We start from the raw sequence: 23,196 nt of genomic DNA on the forward strand, positions 1-23,196 counted from the left end.
ACTATATATAATAATAAAAAAAAATTTAGTTGGTAAATAAATCATAGTGTGATATATTTTATTGTTGTATTATGTGTTCAAATACTTTTTTGTATTTAAACTTTAAATTCATTGTTTTACGTAATAAGTTACTTAGTTATGAATGCTATTTTAAATTATGTATGGCTAATAAAATTAGTTTACTTTTAAATATTATGTTGCATGTTAATATATTTATAAATTAACTTGTATTTGTAGTAAGTTGGTAAAGAAAATGTAATGTTGTAAATTATAATGTAGAATGTATTCTATGTAATGGTCTTGACGTGTAATTGTTATTTTTATCACATAAACAATTTTTTGTCAGTTAAAATATAATCACATTACAACAAATTATTGATTTGATGGGTTACATTACTACTGTATTTGATAGATTTTTTTTTGTTTTTATGTTAAGGCTAAAACTGAGCATGGATATAATTGTATGGCTACTATTTATATTTGAGACAATAAACTGGATACCTTATATAATGGGTGATGTTTATGAAATAAGGCTAAAGGACGCAGTAGAGTTAATTAAAAAGTTTACCCAAAAAATAACGAGGTCGTCCGCATCTTCAACTATAGGTAGGTACTGTGTTGGCAGAGGCTATTAAAAATAACGGTCGGAGTTTTAATGGTTGTAAAAAAAACGAGAAAGAGAGAAAAAAAATATATATACTTAGGGGCCGTTTTACTCGCGAAAACCGTCCATTGGGATGTTACTTGACCGAAAAGGATTTCACCGTAAGTCCGCATTAACAAGGTGGGGACTTAGAAATTCCGTGCAAAACCTAACTAATAAGTTGAAAATTTTAATCGTTTTAAGCCGTGTGGGGTGGTTACATGGAGTTAGTATTACATTTGAAGTAAAACCACCAACTAAATATATCCAAACAGTAAACAAACGGAGTTTTTTTTTTTTTTACAATTATTGATCAATAATTAATGCAATCTATAATTTTTTTAATTGTTGATGTATGATTTGTATGTTATATTATATTGAATACCTGTAATATAATATAGTTAATAGCTATACAACTTACGAGTACATTGTTAAAAAATCAAAATACTTCGTTTTTATTAACTGTTTTTTTTTTTAAATATTTTTCTTTTATGGTAAATTTAACATTGTCAAATTGATTTTATTTTGTGAATTATCTATATATCTTACTTAAAAACAATATCAGTATAATACATATCATTATTATTCACCAAAATATTAAATTGATTTTTATTATATGAATATTATTTATAAAAATTGTTGTGCTTTTATATTCGGGTGCAATATCTATATTATATATATATATATATATATATATATATATATGTTCGTGCGTTTTATATCAATTATTTTATTTTTGATACGTAATAATATATTATTATGCATATCACTTATACGGCATTATGTAATATTATTACCAATTTGTGTCATAATAACATACTAATTTTATATTACTAATTGATTCGTTTATATAATACTATTAATTACTCACTTTCTATTCAAAGATGATAAACTTCAAAAATCGATTATTAGCTAGTCTAATTACCAGATATTATTACTTTTACTCTTTAACCTAGGGGCATAATTTTATACTTATTTATTATAAATAATTAATGTAATATATTTATTTTTAAAATTATTTATATTATTATAATTATGAATATTTTAAACGAATAGCTAGTAACTATTAGTTGTGCAATTGTTTATTTTTTTGAATACTTCAAAAGTTTCATATATATTCTTTGTATTATACAACGATACGTATATAAAATTAAACACTTAATATAAAAAAGTAAACATCATAATATTTTGGTGATTAATTAGGTAATTAAATAATATTAATAAATTAATATCTTAACGTCTGTTTTAATGTTTTTGAAAGGTTTAGATTTTACTGCTTATCTATTGCAATTTACGATTTGGTTTATTCTATTAATTACGATTTTTTTATTTTAATAAAAACATGACAAGTAGTGAATTATTTTGTATTACAATAATACTATTACATATTATTATTTTATAAAATATTAAATTACATTAACAGTTTTATATTGTACTAATACCTACAATATAAAATTATCATTGAATATATTCGATATACTTAAATTAATATTTTATATTACATTATTGCATGAACTACAGAATAAATATTATTACAAAATTCACACTGGATACAGAAAATGGATTTAAGTACTCACTTTTTTTTGCTTACTTTGGAATAAATAGTTTTTATTTGTTATTTTATACTGTTATATATTTTGTGAAAGAAATAGTTACATATAAATAATATGTATAGTATTTAACTTAACAATCTCGATTTACTCACCCAAATGTTAGTTTAGTCTATTTTTCATGTTTGTTGGAAATCTTAAAATTGTTAATTCAAGTTTTATTTAAGTTAGGTAAAAACTTTTCCATTACATTAGAGACGGTTACACAAGTTTTCTTTCCATAATATTTTGTTAATTTTAATCATATTTACTCATCAAAACATTCTAGTTTTAACCATAATGCACATGGTCTTTTATTTTATATTATGATTTTCCTGTTTTTAAAAGTATTTGAATTTGAAAATATATAATTTGGAATTTTATTATTCATAGGATGTTAAGAAAATGTAATTGATTTATGCTATTTTTAAGATTTAATCTTGGGAAATTAAACACTTACATATTGATGTATAAAAGTGATATAGATCTTATTTAAGTATTTTTTAAATATTTATACTAATGTTCTAATATAGTTAGTGACTCATAACAGTTAAAACTAAGATATTATAAATGTGTTATAATTGAAAAGCAGACATGGGGAAAATCACTTATTTTTTTTACTTTTTTCTTTTTTCTTTTTTTAATTAATTAAATTTTTTTAGAGTTGATAAATTTGTTATTAAATGATGTTCCATCGATAAATACATAAACAGGAAAGTGAAGATGTAAAGTTCGCGGTCAGGTAAACTTCGATCAATCTTTACGTGTTTGACAGATTATTTCTTATCGTCACGTTTATAAACGATCTCCAGCGACACTGTTTTACCAATTTATCCTAGTGTTTAAATTATTTTTAAATTATTAATATATATTTTTCACACTGATTTATAGAAGCCTCAATTTTTTTCTGTTTTACAGAGATAGACGTCTTTATATGATACATATCAACTATCGAGATATACTTAGATTATTCAAGAGTCATCATATTATTATACTTAATATTAAAGAAATACAATATGGTATTAATAATATTAATATGTTCCATTTTATTATTCATTTTTAATAATCAATATATTGACTAGATAATACATGCTTACTTGAAACATGTTTATTCACATATTATAAATACAAATATTTTTATTTTCACTTAATATGATTAAGAATAATAATCATCTGAAAAAATGTGCGCTATTTTCGCTGCATTTTACTGTTTGAAAGAAATTAAATGACATAAATAAAGTTGAGGTATGTAATTAAAAGAACATTTTATTGCTAGTAGAAAAGGGAGTTAATAATTTTGTATTATTATGAATTAGTTTTATTCTTTGATTATAAAATGATAGTAAAAAATACGTCGGTCCATAAACATCAAGTGATATTTAGTAAAAATGTAAAGTTTTTGGATGTTTTATGGTGTGTAGATCAGTTTTAATAAAGGCTACATATGGCTGCGTTCACTATTTAAAGTATAATATCCTATTTTCATTATTACTTTTTTCAACAATTTTTAACACTTCTAGGAAATGGGATGGTATGTAATGGTATATAGTTTTTAGTAAAACAAGAAAAGCAATAATTTGTGACTATCAGATTTGTATTTTTACCGTGTAATATATCTGCATATAAATATATAATATAGGTAGGTAGCATTGTCAGGAACAACTTCGACTGGGAAAGGTACAGTCAATATCAACCACGCATACTCGGACGAATGACATTGAAATGCGTTTTTTTTATTTTATTTTGACGCTAGTGGCGAAGGTTTTCGGTAAAAATCCATTGTTGAAACCTTTTCTACATTCCACGTGTAGTGTATCGGTATGTGTAGTTGACGGTTGTTTATTTTCTCTGCACTACGACATGACGACCAATGACAGTAGCAAAAGTACATAGTACGATCGTTACGTGTAAATGGAAAACTTGGCCGTCACCAATGAATGGGCCTTGCCGAAGCGTTCCCATTTTTCAGTTTTACTTGACAACGTGGGTGGCATGGCAGCCTTATAAAAATGCAGCTTGTACTTATATTATCTAATACTTATTGTAGTTTGGAGAGTTGTTCTAAAGAAGAAAGTTACTAAAAATGTAGACGTACTAACACTAGTAAATCAATAATTTTTTTATCATTACTAAAAATTGTATAAAATGTTTGTTTACGGATACCTACACTATACAGGTGAAAATAGTCATTATTAAATTTTTTTTTTTTAATAAAATGTTTCTTTCTTTGTAAGGTTGATAACTGTTGGTAATTGCAGACAATTTGGGTATTAATTAAGATTTCAATTGTTTACAAAAATGCTTACATATATTTTAAAATTAAAAAATTAAAAAATAATTTTTTTTTTTGAAAGGTAATAATGTTGCTGTTATAAAATGTTATAGTTTATAGGATAAAAGACGTACAATTTATACAACTTAAATGAAATGATTGAAAATATTTTGTTCTCTTTTATCACATTTCTTTACTTTTAATTTAATTATGCTTAAATTATATTTATAAACTAATTTATTATTATTATTTTTTAAGCACAATTGACATTTATAGATTAGGTAAACTCACTTTATATTTGAATATTAACTATCAAAGTTAAAATTTAATTTTTAGAACAAAAGTTATTATTATTATCATGTACCATGTGGTAATGTAGGAAATGTTTAAAACTTAGTTTATATGTTTTATCAAAAGATACATAATGTAATAATAATATAAAATAAAATAAATAAAAATCTTTTCTAATTTTAAATCATCGCTTGGTTTTATATATTATGTTGAATATAGTTTCTTCTTATTTGGTTGATAATTTTATATTATTCCTTTAAAATATAGAATTCTTGTTTAATGTTTCTTTAAAATTATAGATATAAAGAACTTGTTATGTTATACTTTTTAATATACAAAAATCTTCAATAGTTTCATAATTAATTTATCATTTAAATTTAATAATTTAATTATTTTCTACACTATTTTATATTATAGTTTATTCTTGATTATTATTAATTAATAAACACATTGTTCTACGTGTCTATTTTAGTATTTTGTTTAACTAACCAAACTTTATCATGATTGCATATGATTGTCAGTTTATTAGTGGTTTATTAAATTACCACTCGATTGTGTTGTATGCAAACATTTCAAAACTATATTTATTTATTTGAATTAATTTTTGTTTTTATTGAAAATGAAAACAAATAACTCTCTCTCTCTAACAAAAAAAAAAAAAAAAAACTATAGAAATTTTAAGTTCATTATGTAGAATACCTTACTATATAATATATGTATTCATTATCATAATAATTCCATGTTTTTTATCTTTATTATTTTTGAAACTCTCAGCTTAGTATACTTTTTTTTATAATATTCTTTATTCAATTTCAATGGCCAATTATCCTCCTCAAATATATAAAACATTATACGTGCAAAAATTGAATACGAGGAGGAAAAGAAGTTTGTATTTTAAATTTGGCGAAACTGTCTTAAGAGGAGTACGAAGGTCGTGTTCTATCTTATTATTATTTATTAGCACTTCTAGTAGCATCAAAGTATAGGAAGCTGTTCCCTAGCTATTGTAGAAGTGTACTTCATGCTGTTTTATTCAGCATCTTCTAACGTATTTGAATCTCTTTCTTGTTGTAATGTAGTTGGTAACATGTGCAATTGTAAAAATAACTAATTAAATATACTGATATTTTACACTTAAATTTAACAATCTTGAAATAAGCCAAATTGCGGAGACTTAAAACTATTTAAGTAAAAATAGTTGGACCTACGTGACTTGTGAATTTAAAGTATCACTCAGTCAGGAATACTGATAAATTCGTTTAATCAACTAATTGAACTACTATTGGTTGTGATCATTATACACCACAGAATTATTTTACACACCATTTCACTACACCGCCAATATGCGTTGTCAGTGTATAATATTATTTTATATTATTCCGTTACCTATTCTGATGCCATTATAAATCTTCTTCATTGTTACCACTCACTTGATTAGCTACATAATATACAATACTACACTGTTACTAACGTTTTTACCATTTTTTTCATATAAAAATTCTAATTTGTGTCTAAATAAATTATATACTAAACAGTGATTTATTAATATTATATTATAAAAACTCGTTGATATAGAAATCGGTACTAAAGAGTATTTTTTTTAGTTTAAAACAAAAATTATTGTCGTAGTTTTGAAATCATTCTATATGTTTTTTTATCGATGATGTGTCAAAACTATATTCAAACTAATATCACTTGAGATAAACATTAGACAAATTATTTTAGATTTATTTAGATATTTTTTGATTTGGTTGAATATATTCATAATGATGAAGTTTTGGATCGTGTGTTTTAATTTAAAAAAATGTTCCAATATTTTATAAAGAGTTATCCAGTATATTTAAATACTGTTTTATTGATTTTTTAAAATTTTATAATCATTTATTAATACAATTAAATATTGTTTTATATTTAAAAAAATACGCATTGGACACTATTTCTATATATCTATGTGTATATTTTTAAAACATAAACACACACAAACACACATAGATGTATGCGTATTCTATGTAGGTATAAATAAATATAGAAATGCCATTATAAACGAAGTACATTTTTATCTAAAACGCATTCAATTGATTTAGGTTTTGGTATTTAATTTTCAATTTAATCCAAAATAGATGCACCTAGTGTTATAACTTATAATCAAATAAATTATAGACTTTGGGAGTCGTGTAGTATCACATCGGATCGAATAAAAAATATCATGATTTGAAACTCATTAATGAAAACGATATGTTGAAGTAATTATCAATTAATGACATTAAAATATCATAATCTTTATGTTTAAGTGGATTACATAATATCGAGATGATTATCTGTCGTGAATACAAATTAATTGGTTTTTTCAAACATCCATGCAGATGTTTTCACCGTAATTATTGTTTAGGTACATTGTACTTACCATATTGTGATAAAAAAAATTTTTTTACCAGTTTTTCTATATCTGCCGTAAATAAAATCTTGAAGACTCCTCGAAAACTCGAGTAAATATCAGTGAGAGTACCTAACTACAGCAACGGTCGATCACAAAACAACTATGAAGTTTGTCCTATTCTTTTTATATACTATTCGATTCGTGTGTACAATGAAACGAGATCTGTTTTTTAGTATTATGTATTTAGTATTTTTTTTTTTTTTTTATATTTATAGTATTATGTAAATAATCGGATACTTTTATGATGTCCTCCGCGACGAGATGACGAAACGTCGTAATAACGCGGTTGAGTCGTCATCGACCTCCAACGATCGTATTATTAAATTCCATTACCTATGTTATATTATACAACATTTAAATATACATGTATAACGGAGGTCTGAACTGCTGTGACGCCAACGATAGTGCGGTTTCCGTATAATTTCGAGAAACGGGGTGTAGCGCTGTTTCACGCATCACCAGTTGCTTCGCTAATTATTATTACCCTCGATCAAAAACGACACCCTCGCTGCTGTTGCGCATCGTCGAACTCAGATGCACACACACACACACACACTTACAGTATAATAATATGCATGTGTAAAATATATGTATATTGCATTGCGTATTACTAAACGATCGGTTGCTATTCCCCTAAATATACGAACCCGTCGCGTCTTCGCACTACCATTCCAGCACGACCGCATACCTCGTCCGCCGCCCAAAAGTCCCGGCTCACGGTTTCACGCGTTTACGCGGAGGTGTAATCCGTTTACCGGTTTTCACGCACCGGAGACTCGCGGTAGACGACTTGATAGCTAAGATTCACGGGCGCACGAGTGGCGAGGGGAAGGTGTCGACGTCGCTGTCACCGGATATACATTATTGTTACGTACCGCGTAATATATGTGACGTACAGTTATGATAGTATATGTAGGTATATACGCCACACGCTTGCAATCTGTGAGAATAGCGAGCACCGTAAGAACGATGATAAATTAGCAACAGCAGAGCGGTGGTATATTATTATTAATTCGCGTGTACGTAGTGTCTGTGCGCTTGCGCATGTGATTCTCCCATTGTCGAGCGCCTAGACCGTCTAGCGAATTAGCTACCTATATAATAACTATTTGCATTGTGAATTATTATGATATGAGATTGGCTGGAGGTATTATAATAATATACTATAACGCGTCATGGTGTACCGTGGTGACCCTTGCGTACAATAACAATAGTAATTGCTGTATAAGTAAAATTAAAAAAGTTCAAATCATTTTTACGAACGAACGCTTCTTCCACTCTGAAAACCACCATCTTAGTTCCACTTACGTATATTATAACATAATGGTTTTGGTTATGCACTAAAACGAATATATTTTTAATACAGCCGATGTATTTATTTCATGAATACAAAACAATTGTCTGTACTAAAATATTGTAGTATAGACTATAGATATTATAATGATTATATTTTATTAGGTACCAAAAAAGTGTCTAGTTTAAATGCTAATATTATTGTTATGAAGAAATTTAATGTCCAAGTTAGAAAAAAATGTGTTAATATTTGAAAAATTAAGTATATAAGCTGCGTGTAGAAAAAAATGTATAAATACATAGATTTCTTTATTTTTAACAAATATTTATTGATAAGAAACTGTAAAAAAATTAAATCATTAATACTCATCTATATTTAAATTTTTTTTTTTTTTACAGGTTCTCAAACGGGCTACTTAAGGAAGAATTCTTAACTTAAGTTTTCTCAAGGTAAGAGATTTTCATGTTTTACAAACTATATGTATATATACTATATAATTGATAAAATTGAGTTTATTATTTGTTATATGGAACTCTTACAATTATTCTAGACATAATAATTATCATACATATAAGAAGTTATACGGTTCCATGAATCAGTTTTCTTTTACTTAGAATTTAAAGTTTCAATATCTACTCCCAGAAAATATTATTTCTGATTGACAATGTCCCGTTATATTTTTCCCGCGTATCAAGTTTTTACATTCAACGTGGTGTAAAATTTACTTATCACCTAATTACTTTATTTGTAGTTGCCTAAAAACCTTTTTCCATAGGTAACTAAGAGTTTTCTATGCTCAGAAAATTTAAAAACAAACAATATTAAATATTGATAGATTAATATAATTACTATAATTTTTAACCATTTTTAAGTCCTTAAATTCCGAATCCTTAATGTGACCAATTATCATTAATATCTATACAAAGTTATTGTAAACTATTCATTCGATTTTCGATTTAGATTAAATTTACATTTTCAAAAAAAAAAAAAAATAATTGGCCTTATTATTTAATGGGAAAAAGGTGGTTGTGTTTAGATAAAAGAAATTTGAATCATGGGATATTCTTTAAACGATAAACGAAAATTTAAAAAATTCTAAAACTGATCTTTAAGTATACTTAAGATTTTAAAGAATTATAATTTAAACAAATGTACTTATTACTTATAAAAAAAATGTAGTGGCAATTTTTTTGGTGAATTAATCTGTATTTAAACATTCATGATGTTTTATAATACTATAGTTGTTCACTTCGATGCAAAAGGACGATAAAATAGAATAATAATACAAAAGTAGCTTTAAATCCATTTACAATTTAATTTAATTCTTCGATGAAGATTTGTTACGGTTATTCTATTAGTCTTGTTTTTTTTATAAGAATTGCGGCGTAATTATTACTATATTTAGAAAACCTAGTTTAAGTTCAGGATAGGGAAAAATTCCTTCTTAAATTTATCAATGATTTATACAACTTATGTTACATTAATTTTTGAATAAAAATTATACGTAAATTATGGTTTAAAATGAATATATGAAGAATGGATTTATTGAAATGTTGATATTAATAATAATTTAATATTTCTTCAAAATTATTTAATTTATATATTTTTTAATTAAACAGATACAATTTAAAATAGTAAATAGAATTAAAAATGAACACTCCGAGAGTGATTCATAATATGACATAACACGCAGCTATGCGAACACGCTATTATAACGTTATTATGCAATTAAAATCGGTCATCGTTTACCCTATCCTTCATATTGACAATATATTAGAAATGTATAATATTACATACAAAAGCCTAATAAGTTTTCTTTTAGATTTTTAATTTTACGTTTAGTTATTTGAGTATATATCCATACAATTATATTATAGAATGAATAATGCATTTTATTTATAAAATAAATAAATTTCCAATAAAAATATTATCTAAGTCGTAACGTATTTTTTATTTATATTTTAATTATCGATTACTTTGGTAGGTACTGTAGTTGTTGTACAGGAATGTATTGTGTTTGGATTTTCGAGTGATTCTTCACCAATAGTACGAGTTGCTCTATTGTATCTATGCCTATGCCCTATAAACCGTTATCAATCATTGATATTACTTTACTTCGTGTATACGCGGAAAAACGCAAACTATTCAATGAAGTTCAGTTTGTGCTTTTACAATGACAATAATCATTGGTGTCGTATAATGACGTGCAAAACAATTAAATGATTTTTTGCATTTTGGACAATGAATTTAATAGTATTAAAAAGTATGAAAATGTCTCAAGGGAACTTCGAAATGAGCAATTAGGTAACCGGAGATTTTACTGAAACTTATGAACCAAACTAGTGATTAGAACTACCTATTAGTATCAGCTTACATGTGCGTCGCATGGAATTTATTATTCAAAGTATAGCGCACGACGTATCTGATAATTTTATCTTCATCTTCTTTAATGAATTATTTTTATATTAAAAATATCAGTCAATCTATGTACACATTTATATAAATTATTGTTTTTGTTTGAGAATCAGATTTTCATAAGTATATATGTTTAAAAAAAAGTTTTTTAATCTTTTTTTTCTACGAATATTTCGTGGTCCTATATATTTTTATATTGATTGATATTGATTAATATCAAATTTACAATAACCTATACTGCTATATAATATGCACATTGTATATTATTTTTATTCAAATGAGTACCATATTGTTATTGAAATTTCAAATACTATTGCTGAAATACTGGATACCAATGACTTAAATTTGTGTACAATATAACATCTTTTGTTTTTCTTCTGATAAACGTCTTACAAAGTCTTAGTTCAGGATATGCTTGTTGCGTGCAATGATGTGGTAATCCGTTTATAAGTAATAACTTTGTTTGTGCACAGTTTGAAAACGTTTAACAACATGGTTTAACGGACGTTAACAAAGTAAAGTGACTGATCCAAATAATCCTAATCATTTATGAACAAACGTACATGAATCATATTGACGTACAGAAGTCAAAAATAAGATAAATAAAAAATATAGTGTTTCTTCTATAACAATGAAATGATTTTCGGATAATCTGATGTATAAATAATGTTAGTGATCGCTATTAAGAGTTAAAAACATCATTGTTGTTTTGTTTAAAAAAATATGTATACACGTCACACACTTATTATATGTTGGTACTTATAAATATTTCATAATGTATTCAATGAGAATGTTACTGTGGGCCGTAAAAAATAAATCATTAAGCCCATCATTTCGGGGATGATGACGGTAGATGGTATAAAAGTGGCAAACAGTGTAAGGCTCTCTTATAATAATAATAATATAATAATAATAATGGATTTTTAGAGTTTTTCTCGCCACCATAACCACTGCTCCATGTACTATCACCGTTTTTATTTTGGGGGATCGAGCAGCGGCAACAATGACATATCACATTAGATGATGAATTTCATATTATGCTGTGTCATTGTTTCACGCAAAAGCTGACGTTTTAATGGAATCGCTGAAAAGTGGGTTGGCGGCGGTGTATGTTTGTTGTAAATACTCTGCAGCGTCGACGGTAGCAACACGTAGCTGGACCGTTGACGACTTTTTCTTGTGCATACACCATTTTTATATTATGTCAACCATAAATAAACCAAACAGGTTTTATTCGATGTTTTTCACTCTGGTCTGCTTTATTTATTTGGTATTTTCAATTTTTATCTCCAATGGTCTATTATATATTGTATTCACGTCGGCAACCGGGGAAATCTGTTGTAAGTCTCACAGTAAAATCATTAGATTGCATCGTCCTCTACTTTGGTCGTCTTGGTTGAGGTATGTTGGTTGTCTCGTTGAAATAAACGGCACCGACAACGACGTAAATATACACATAAGCCGCTTAACGTCCATTTTCCAAGTCACCGGCCACAGATGACACAGCGGTGCTTGTTGTATCAGACCATATAAATACAGTTACTGTAGTGGTGAGCTGCTGCTGCTGCTGCTGCTGCTGTTAATGCTGATGACTGCCCCTTCATCATCTCGTTGCTGCAGCTGTCCACGAGAATTATTATGTAAATACGATACCTTAAGGCGTCCCCAACGGATTTGACTGGTGTGGTGGGGGGTATGTACCTCGAATTCTACACACTTTCTCCCTTTCTCGTCAAATCTATTTGACCTTTAAATCTCTAGAAATATTCACTTTTGGTACAGTTTTTATAATACTCCATAAATAACGTTGTTTATAGTCATATTCTTCGAGTGTTGCTGTTGTGTTGTCACTTTTACAGAGATTTTTAACTCGAGAAAAAATACTGTAGTAATATAATTTGAAGCACTATATATTATTTTCTGCTGAAGCTTCTACATTATTAAAATAATATATTTATCACAAAGACAGTTATATTTTTAAATTAGATTGTTTGATTTATTATTTTACTTTGGAAACTTCTCACGAATTTATAATGACATCAAATGTGAAGTCGTTTTAGCATTTAAATAGTCATATTGAATGCAATTTGTTAGCTTAAATAAATAAAAAAAACAATATACCAGGTATACAAGACAGATAATTTGTCGTTGATCCATCATTTCAAAATAATTAATAGCCGCATCATTATATTGTAACATATTAATCATATTTATTTCAATTAATTTAATTTAATTTTCGAACATGAGTGTTGATGATAGCAATATCATTGCACTATCCATGAAAATAATAATAATTAATACTAAAGTGTGATTCAAATTAAATGTAGGATGTTACTTATAATTGATTTTATTGAAGTTTCTGTACTTTATTATAGAAAATTATTATAAGCGTATAACCAATTATATTATAAACCACTATATTACAATAATGTAAAAATATAACTATTATATAAATAGAAAACAATTAAAATATTCGATATGGCTTTTATTTGAAAAACATACAAATATTATACAGTGAACCACAATAATTTTAAGGTCCATCTGTATTGTAGTTTATGAAATATCGCAAAACATTACAACGTATGTAATATTCAAGTTTTACGTTCAAGTAATTTGTAATATAAAACTAATTAAATTTCATGGAATCAATAGAAATGTAATGGTGAAAATGTATAAATGTTTATCTTTGAATTAGTATACACTTTATTGCTTCTACGACACATTAATTTATCGAGATTTTAGAATTATATTTTGTGGTTTATATTGCAATATGAAATTTATATAATATCTATATTATGATGCTGATATATACGTAATCAAATGGTTTTCCATTGAAACATTTTTCGTTGTGTCAATCGACCGCATATAAATCGTACAAGTAAATTTCGTTCTTAAGCCTCGTTTAGCTTTTATATTATTGTATATTATTTCATTACAGACTTTACTTGTATAGAGTTTTTGGGATGTAAGCATTATTTATCGGTCATTTTTGTTGTTCAAAACAGGAACTGGATAATTTTTTTTCTCCTTTAAAGACCACTAACGGAAAATAAATCATTAATTCACCGTGACAAAAATCGATTCTATTTCCCCTTTTTAATAATATGTGACCAAACGGAAACGTGCTCTGGGGTAATGAAACGAGTGTGTGGTTGGTGGCTGAAGTACAGTCTAAAGGATACTGTAGCCTTGTAAAGGGTATAATATAATGGCCGCACGATTTTTCTCAATAATTCTAACGAACGGTACGATTTTCCCTCCATTGGTCTGTGCAAGTTGAGTACATTGAATGCACCGCTAATGGCCAAGGAAAAATCCTATCGAAGGTTTCAATATTACATTTTAGTCGCCGTATAACGCTAAGAACATCATAGCCACTTCGATGCCACGCTATCTATAAATCGTATAAATCGGTAAAAATGGTTTGAGAATTTTTGTCCACATAACAAGCAAAGAATTGTTATAGTTGTAAAAGCGGGTAATAATACAACAATATAGGGGTTTCTTTCCATTCTACACATCTCAACATTTTATAGTTAGATACAATTTTAGTCTTGGTGTTATAATTTTTGTTTCTTTTTGACTTTATTTCTAAGAATATTTATTTTTATATAATTTTTATGTAAAATAATATTTTATTATATTATTGTTATTAATTTATTAGATAATATCAACATACCGTAGAACTGTGTGAATAGCATATAGGTATAAATAGCTTAAAATTATTATATCTATATATAAACTAATAATATATGTAAAGAGAGGTAACAAGTCTCTATGTTCAATATATTTTTTTTAATTAAAAAAAAAAATAAATAATAATTAAAATCATTATTTATTGATAATCAATTTTGTCAATATTTAAACTACAAATGTTAATAAAAAAAATTATAATTATAAATGATCGATCTTTTTAAAATATTGTAATAAAAACTTATTAATAACCTTGTATTACATTTTCAAGATAATTTAAAGACAGATAAAACGATTTTTGAGTTTCTTTACTTTCTTTACTGCATCTAAAGGTGATGTGAGGTACAAAAAAAAAACAACATAAACACTCACGCACCATTGTAAAACTTATATATTCATCACATCATTCATTATCTATATATTATAATGAATTTAAGTTGACTTAATGTTGTGTTATATATTAGAATTTCTTCCAATTACAATATAATATGTATGTACATGTTTAACCATTAATCATTTTGATGTCAATGTTTTGTAAATAACATAAGCAAATAAGATCGATTACAAATTATATTTTATCTGTGGATTTATTTATATTCTATATGTATCTAATTTTATTAGAGTGGCCAATATAAGTTACTAGTAAATAATAGGATTAATGCTTTTATAATTAACTTGATCGTAGAAATATATTTTAATCGTGTAAAAAAATAAATTACTGGATTATATATCAGTAAAATAAAATAAAATAAAAAAAATGTTGAATGATTACTAAGCAATTAAAAAATAATATTTTTCTGGTTTACTTACAAAAATCGATCTTAATTAATGATTAGTATACTATCAGTACATCGGTATCATAGTATAACTACCATTAACAACAACAACAACAACAAAAAAAAAAAAAATACAATTTCTTTCTTATAATGATATGTAAAAATATAAATTGTTGAATATGTTCGTATAATAATTATATACATTTTATCACGACTTAATCATTATTTTAAAGTATTTGACTCGTTTCTTATAATTTGTATTAAAATTGTATTGTTTGAATTATTAAGATATATGTAGTGAATAGGTAGTTAGAAGTTTTGTTAAGTAGAGGATTACGTTAAAGTCATAAACAAATCCCTTTATTTTTGTCACATAAAATTGAAATAACCTTGTTAATACTAAGTTCTATTATACGTTAAGTTTGTTTGTGTTTTGATTAGTGGGGTAAGCCGTAATACTTAGTTTACGTAGCTGACAGACGACAGTACCTTTAATGTTCGTTAGAAGTTTAACACATATAAAATAATATGAAGTATCGTGTTTGGTTTAAAAACAAAATATTTGCGTTGTTTGTCATTATGAAAATTAATTATTAGAACACATTATGTGTTCATTATTATTTTTGTCAATAATATCAAGAAAAAAAGTTATTTGATTTGTCATTGTCTGTTTATCAGTCACTAAGTTTTGAACATACATTCTACTCTCTTCTTTCACAACTAACACCCAGTAACAAAAGTCCTTCACCTCTTCCATACGTATCGTTCACCTACTTCCACGTCTACCAGCCCAACCACCACCAACCACCACTACCACATCTAAAGCCAATACCACTACTAAAGTGACGAAGGCAATCAGTCATTGCCATCCTTCTTTGCTGTTGCTACTGTCGTCATACAAAGCTGAAAACACCGTAGCTCTACGTGTGTTATTAAATCAATATAAGTGAAGTAGGACCAAGAGGATTTTCGAATTTTGCATCCAAATGGAAAATAGACAACGCTAAAACAACAAAAACCGGCACACATAAATCAGCGTTCGTAAATCCTTATTGACGGTGCCAATAAAATGAAAAATAAAAATGTGTAATTTTTGTGATGTAGTTATTTTCTGTGCGTAGATGCATTGCTGTTTTTCATGAGAAATCACAACTTTATCTTTGTTCTGATATAATACCAAGCAAAGCACACATTTTCTGCTCCTCACAAAAATAAATTTTTTCGATTAATTTTATTATGTGTATTTAGTCTTATTATCTGTTATCATAGGCGTAACTTAGACTCTTTTCACGTGGGGGAAAATAATTTTTGTAACAAATGAACATAATATTAGGTACTAGTGTGCTATGCGCTTCTGAACAGCTTGAAATTAACTATAATATTATATTTAAGTCTTCTAAGAATTTTTGGTCTTGGGGGCCAGTCGCCCCCATTCGCCCCCGCCAAGTTACTGCTATGTCTGTTATCGCATAAGTTAATGCTTTTGTTATAATATTACCATAATTAGGTACCTACTTATATTTGACTGTGAGGATAAAAGGATAAAATATACATACATAGGTAGTTACAATGAAAATAAAATAATATTTAATCATCTTTTTGCGTCATTATTGTTGTCAAAATCTTGCCGTTCAAATGTTTTTTCCATAATAAAATATTGTTATTATTATTGTATAATTTAAAAAGTAGCATATACGAGTACTAGTCTGATTAATAACATAAATAAAATCTTATTTAATTTAACTGCATTGATAATAATAGCATGAATGCATGATCCAATATTAGCATAATTATGGTAAAGAAAATACTGTATTAACTACAACATAGTATACCAAACCTCAATATTTTTAAAATTGCTATTTCAATTATTATTTAATGATAGTAATTACGTTATATATTAAATTATTTTAAAAAAAATGAATGAATGATTAAAAAAATTAATAGTTATTTTATTTTACAAAATATTTTTTACTATAATACTTGGATTATTTTTGTGTTTGTCGCAATTGTTATCAATTTATTTATAATAAGTTTTATAGCACAAATTAGACGTATCTAATCATTAAAAATTAACTTACTTTAACTGCCAAAAATTTGTCAACAATTATTTTTATATTTTGTGAGAGATCTCTATTTTTATGATGTTGGTGTAAAGGATTGCAGGTTTGCTCATTATAATAAGTATCTGGACTCTGGAGTTAAAAATTCATTAAAGATCTTGTTTTTATGTGTGTTTCATGTTTTCTGATAAATAAACAATTCTGAGGATTTTACTGTTATTTTGAATATACTTGTTTATATTTAATGTTGAATAGAATACTGTATACTTATTACTATTATTATTTATTGTTTTCTCTGTTGTTATTTCTTTGTATTTATATTTGATAAAATACAATTATGAATCTATGAATTTTTTATACAAAAAAAATAAAATACATTAAAATCATTCATTAGATCTCTATTTGTACAAGCAACTTTCAAATACCTGATAGAATTTTAATTAAAATTTTCATATACTTTTTAGTATTACATTTTGTTGTTGTAAATTTCATAATTAGTCGTCTTAACATTATAATTGACTTTGGTTTATTTTCGAGTGAAATAAATTTATAAATATTATATAAATAATTTTAAATAATTTTTATTATTTTTATTTTTATACTATAGTTTTATTCTTATTAAACAATATAGATAGTTTAAAATATTAAGTAAATAATATAGGGGGTTATTATCTAAATATAATAATAAGTTATTCCGATATCTGTATTTTTAAAACAAATAGTTGGTATAATCAAATTTTTAACACAAATAGTACAAAATATTTTTGATGTATCACAAAAAAAATTGTTCTTGATATGTTTTTACAAAATATGATTAATTACATTAATTAATTAAATTTATTTTTACATAATTTGCATTAAAAAAAAAAAGATAATTTTGAATTGCATTTTTCTTTGACCGTTTTTTTTTTGTTTATAGCTACTAATATTTATTTTCAGATTATATTGAATTTGAATATATTTTTTTTAAAGTAATGTTTTTAAGGTTAAATTGGTACGATAATGCATTGTTTGTTGATTAACGAAGACTTTTATTGAAATAATGCTATACATTTTATAATAATATGATTTTAAGAAAAAAAAAATAATATCATTGAAGTATTTTTGAAAGTTATTGGAAAAATAATAATTAATTTAATTTATTTTAATTTTTGTTTATTATAATATTGTACATAATCTATAGCTTGTATGCGATGACTTTTAAAGCTTGGTGGTGACGGACACTCACTGTTAAACATCACCTAAACTATACTTTATTATTGTCTATTGATACGTGACTTTGTAAAGACACTTTTTTTTCAGCTGGGGACATTTTATAAATCACATTTTGCAGTGCAATCAATTATACCCGTGCCAAACATTCCGGTGAACGTTCCTTCGTCCCTAGGTACCTGGTACCACAGCTTTTACTATCGCACACATATACACATACGCGCGCGCGCACTCGTAAAATAAATGACTTCCACCAGTCATCAACAACTCATTTAAGTAGGACACATTCTACTTCTGTGTTACCAATACCATGTCCATCATACAATCCATGTTACTGTAAACATTTATTAATTATATTTTATTACAGTTTTATTGTAATACAAAATAAACACTAATCATACGACGGCGCTTTGTATAGGCAATTTGTGTACATAGGTGTGTAAGTGGGAATTCATGCTTGTTCCTAATTCGAATTGGTTATTGTTTATTTTGTCGTCCAAATTATCTTTATTTTATTTGCCGTGGCCTATGATATATTTTATTTCTTATATTTAGGAAGTTAAATTTGTTGTTTTTTAAGCTACAATTGATTCAGGATAATAATAAAATAATTTAAGGAATTTTACGTTAAATATGAGCTGATGCGATTTGTATTTAACCCTATATTGTTTTTCAGACATAATAATAATATATATATATTGTAATTATTTATTATTCAGTTTGTAATGAGTTTAAAAACAAAACTATAGAAAATAAACGTATATATACCTATAGTTGAATATAAGTTTTAGGATAACTTTAGTCATAAAAGGTACCTTTAAATTTTTACAAATACAAATTATTATTATCTACAATACAACAAACATAATATTATTTATAAACCTTTGCAGTAAAATATTAACTAATAGTTTTATCATATGAATCATCACAAGTAAATTTAAATAACACCTTTTTTAGAAACAGTTGTGGGTAATATTATTTTATTTTATTATATTGATCAATATTATTTGTACATAAGTTGGCACTTTATTGTAACTTTAGGTGTACTTAGTCAGTTAGAGAACACGTTTGTTTTATAATAGAAACAGTTATTACACATAAACAAAGTAGTATTATAGCGTTTAACTATTAGAAAATATTCCTATCACTCAAATAATATAAAGATAGAAATATAACTGTATACATATAACCCTATAAACTAATATACTGAATACTGTTAAGCACTTACAACTATGTTCTAACTATTACCCATGAAATGTTAGTGTAGGTACTCATACAAGAATTGAAACTATTTAAAGTCACAATGTAGATAATTTTATTTAAAATATTTTAATTTAATATGATCGTAAATTCTTTAATACTTTGAACATTTTACATTTTAATGATTTTACAACTGAAAACTAGCACTGAAACTTATTTAAATTAAAAAAAAAAAAAAAAAAAATTATGGTATGTTTAAACTTTCTTATAAATGTTTAGTAGATGGCCTCTCAAAAATAATTTTACACAATCGATAACGTTGATAATGAATATAATTATGAGTAATATATTATTATGGAGAAAAAATTTAAACAAATTATGAAATAATTAACCATCATCAGTGTAGATTGTTTATCAGTTTCAATAATTATTTTATTGTCATATTATACTCAGCTTTATAAATAATTGAATTAAAATTATTTAAAGTATATTATTTATAGTCACTATTTGAACCTTAAAATACATTTTTTTTTTTTTTAAACAGTGTAATTTTACTGTACAAAATAAATGGGAAAATATTATTCTTACCTGAAAAAAAAAATACTAATTTAATTTTAAATAGTAAATTCATGAATAATTATTAACACTATAATCTAATAATGTATTTTTAGGGAAATTAAATATTTCTCTCTTCTAGTGAGTACAAATAAAACATATTTAATTATCAATGTAAATCATATAATGAATAAATTTTAATTATTCGAAATATTATTATATAATATCATACGAATTTTTGTATTTATATTATTGATTGTTTATTTTTGTAACATGTAGGTGTAAAGAATGATTCGTTATATATCAAATTTAGTTTAAACTTTTGGGTAATCACATCTATGATGATATTCAGTTATATTTGTATATTAAAAACAAACATTGTATTTATATACTATGTTATTTACTTGAAGTTAAATAAAAAATTTTTTAGAGAAGTTAATATTGAGTTATTTACATAGCAGTATAGTTTGATAATTTAAAATTATGATTATTTATAATTTATGTTTTCCAAAATATATGTACATAGTTTAATATAAATCAATTTTGTTTTAGTTTATTAATATTTGTTACAAAATAATAACAATATAAATATCAAAATATTAATAAAAACAATATTGTAACACTATAAACGAGCAGGTAATAAAAATATATTCTTATATAATACACTATATAATATAATATAATTGACACCATTCGTCAAAATTTCAAGGAATACAAATAATTTTTGAGTTGGAAATTCATAAAATTTTTTTCGTTTATATCTAAGTTTATAAAATTATTACAAGGTTCTTTTTATATTTTGCAACTTTTATTGAAAATAATATCTCTACATGAAAAACAAATTAATTTTTTATGACCTCTAAATTTAAAATTTTTACGATATCGAATATTCATACGTATAACAATTTTCTGCCCAAACGATTTTTCTTTGTTGTTGTAATTCAAAAATGAATAATATTATAGGTATATACTTGATATTTTCATAAAATATTTATATTATTATTTTCTAAACATGGTATAATATTCAATATATTTTAATTCTATTGTGCTTTATTATTTTTATTTTTTAAATGTTAGTATTGTTCATAGATAGAAAAATGTTTATAATATATTCTATGTGTTGAAATTCTTCAAAATTTGATACAAGATTCCATAACCAGTTGAAACTCATTGTAAATCATTTTTATTTTATTTTTTTTTAAAAAAATATTAATCTACCGTAATACTAAAAGTAATATGGAAGAATTTAATAGCTAAATTAAAAAAACATATCATGAAATATATTTAGTGCAATAAAGGCTAACACTGAGAATTTTCGCTCAGAAAGTTTAAATTTGACTCAAAAATAACGGTTATCTACTCAACGACTTGTACCTTATGTAAATCAGAGCGGAACCCAATAACCAATTTAATTTTGAATTCTCTTGTTCTTGTCTATTTACTATACGCTAGTAACTATAGAGTTTATTTAACTACAACTTATATGTTATTATCTATTTTATTTTATTGTAATTTCCTTTAGTTTATAAAACACATAACATTTTATTGACATTAATTAATTGAAGTGCATTAGTGTATACTGCTTAACGGTATATACGTATGTATATATACATAATATATAAATTGTGATGAAAATGATATTGTTATATTTCGTAGCATACAATTTATTTTGATTTAAAAAATGTACACTTATATTTTGAAATAAAATGCGTATATTGTACACATTTTTAAAACTATACACCTCTTTATACGTTTTTCATTGTTATTGAAACATTTGAAACCGCTTAAAATGCATTATATAACACGTTCATATTGTATGATAACGTGCGTTTATTAAAATGAAATATACGTGGAATAATTTTTTTTATTTGTAAGTCTTTATGTTAATCTGTTTTCGCGAAGATAATAAAGTATCGTATTTCCCCATTGAACGACAATGACAATAAACAACAAAACATTTAATTCGATTAAAAAAAAAAAAAAAAAAAACCGATGCTAAAGATATAACCATATATATCATAATTTATATTGTGTGTATTTTATGCTTAAAAAACCTAAATGAATAAATATAAAATCTCCCCTAACGCTAGACAATACAACCGATCAATCTGGAGCGTAAGCACGTTTGATTCAGGAAATGAAAAATATCGACGGCAAATAAATGGCCTACAGTTAGTGAACTAGTGAACATAGAGGAAAGGGTGCGTTTTTGATTTGTCGAGCAATGTTTCATCGTGAAAAGTGCTATTAATGTTTCCGTTGTTTTTGAAACTGGATAATGGTCGTTTTTTTAATGACTAAATATTTATAATATGATTACTATGATCATATTTTGGTTGTGAAAAAACCGTGGACAAGAGACTGTAAAATAATAAATTTACTACTGCTGTTACTGGTCTGTTGAAATGACATGTAATAGAAGAGGCAGTCCCATCGATGCCTTTAGTAGAACAATACAATTATTTAATTAAACAACAGTACCTTTGAAGTAAATAGGTTGCACATAATTTAATATTGACCTCAAGGTATTTTGAAGTCCTACTACACGATATAGTTATTAATGACTTTATCAGAGAATAAGATATGTTTTGATCTTATAATATCTATATTAAATTATATTATATGTTCATTAAATATTCCGAAATTCACACCATTAATTATGGCATTAGTTTTTCAAAATAAATGACACGTAATAGAAGAGAAACATCAAAAAACAGTTTTACATTTCGTCGATTTAGTGGAAAATGTTGGTACATAGA

At 25.4% G+C, this 23,196-nt stretch overlaps 2 protein-coding genes across 5 annotated transcripts in view; both read left to right on the forward strand.

Annotated features, from left to right (window-relative positions):
- LOC114127068 (PCI domain-containing protein 2) overlaps positions 1–23,196 on the forward strand; it is a 564,778-nt gene that overhangs the window by 231,624 nt on the left and 309,958 nt on the right. The gene's annotated exons all lie outside the window — the stretch shown is intronic.
- Positions 1–23,196, forward strand: part of LOC114127072 (complexin) — a 193,334-nt gene that overhangs the window by 30,818 nt on the left and 139,320 nt on the right. For all 4 annotated transcript variants that reach the window (XM_027991190.2, XM_050207461.1, XM_050207459.1 and 1 more), the window contains exon 3: positions 8,925–8,975. The gene's annotated coding sequence lies outside the window, so the exon portion shown is untranslated. The remainder of the gene's footprint in view (positions 1–8,924; positions 8,976–23,196) is intronic.

The sequence above is a fragment of the Aphis gossypii genome, chromosome 1, assembly GCF_020184175.1.
Source record: "Aphis gossypii isolate Hap1 chromosome 1, ASM2018417v2, whole genome shotgun sequence".
NCBI lineage: Eukaryota > Metazoa > Arthropoda > Insecta > Hemiptera > Aphididae > Aphis > Aphis gossypii.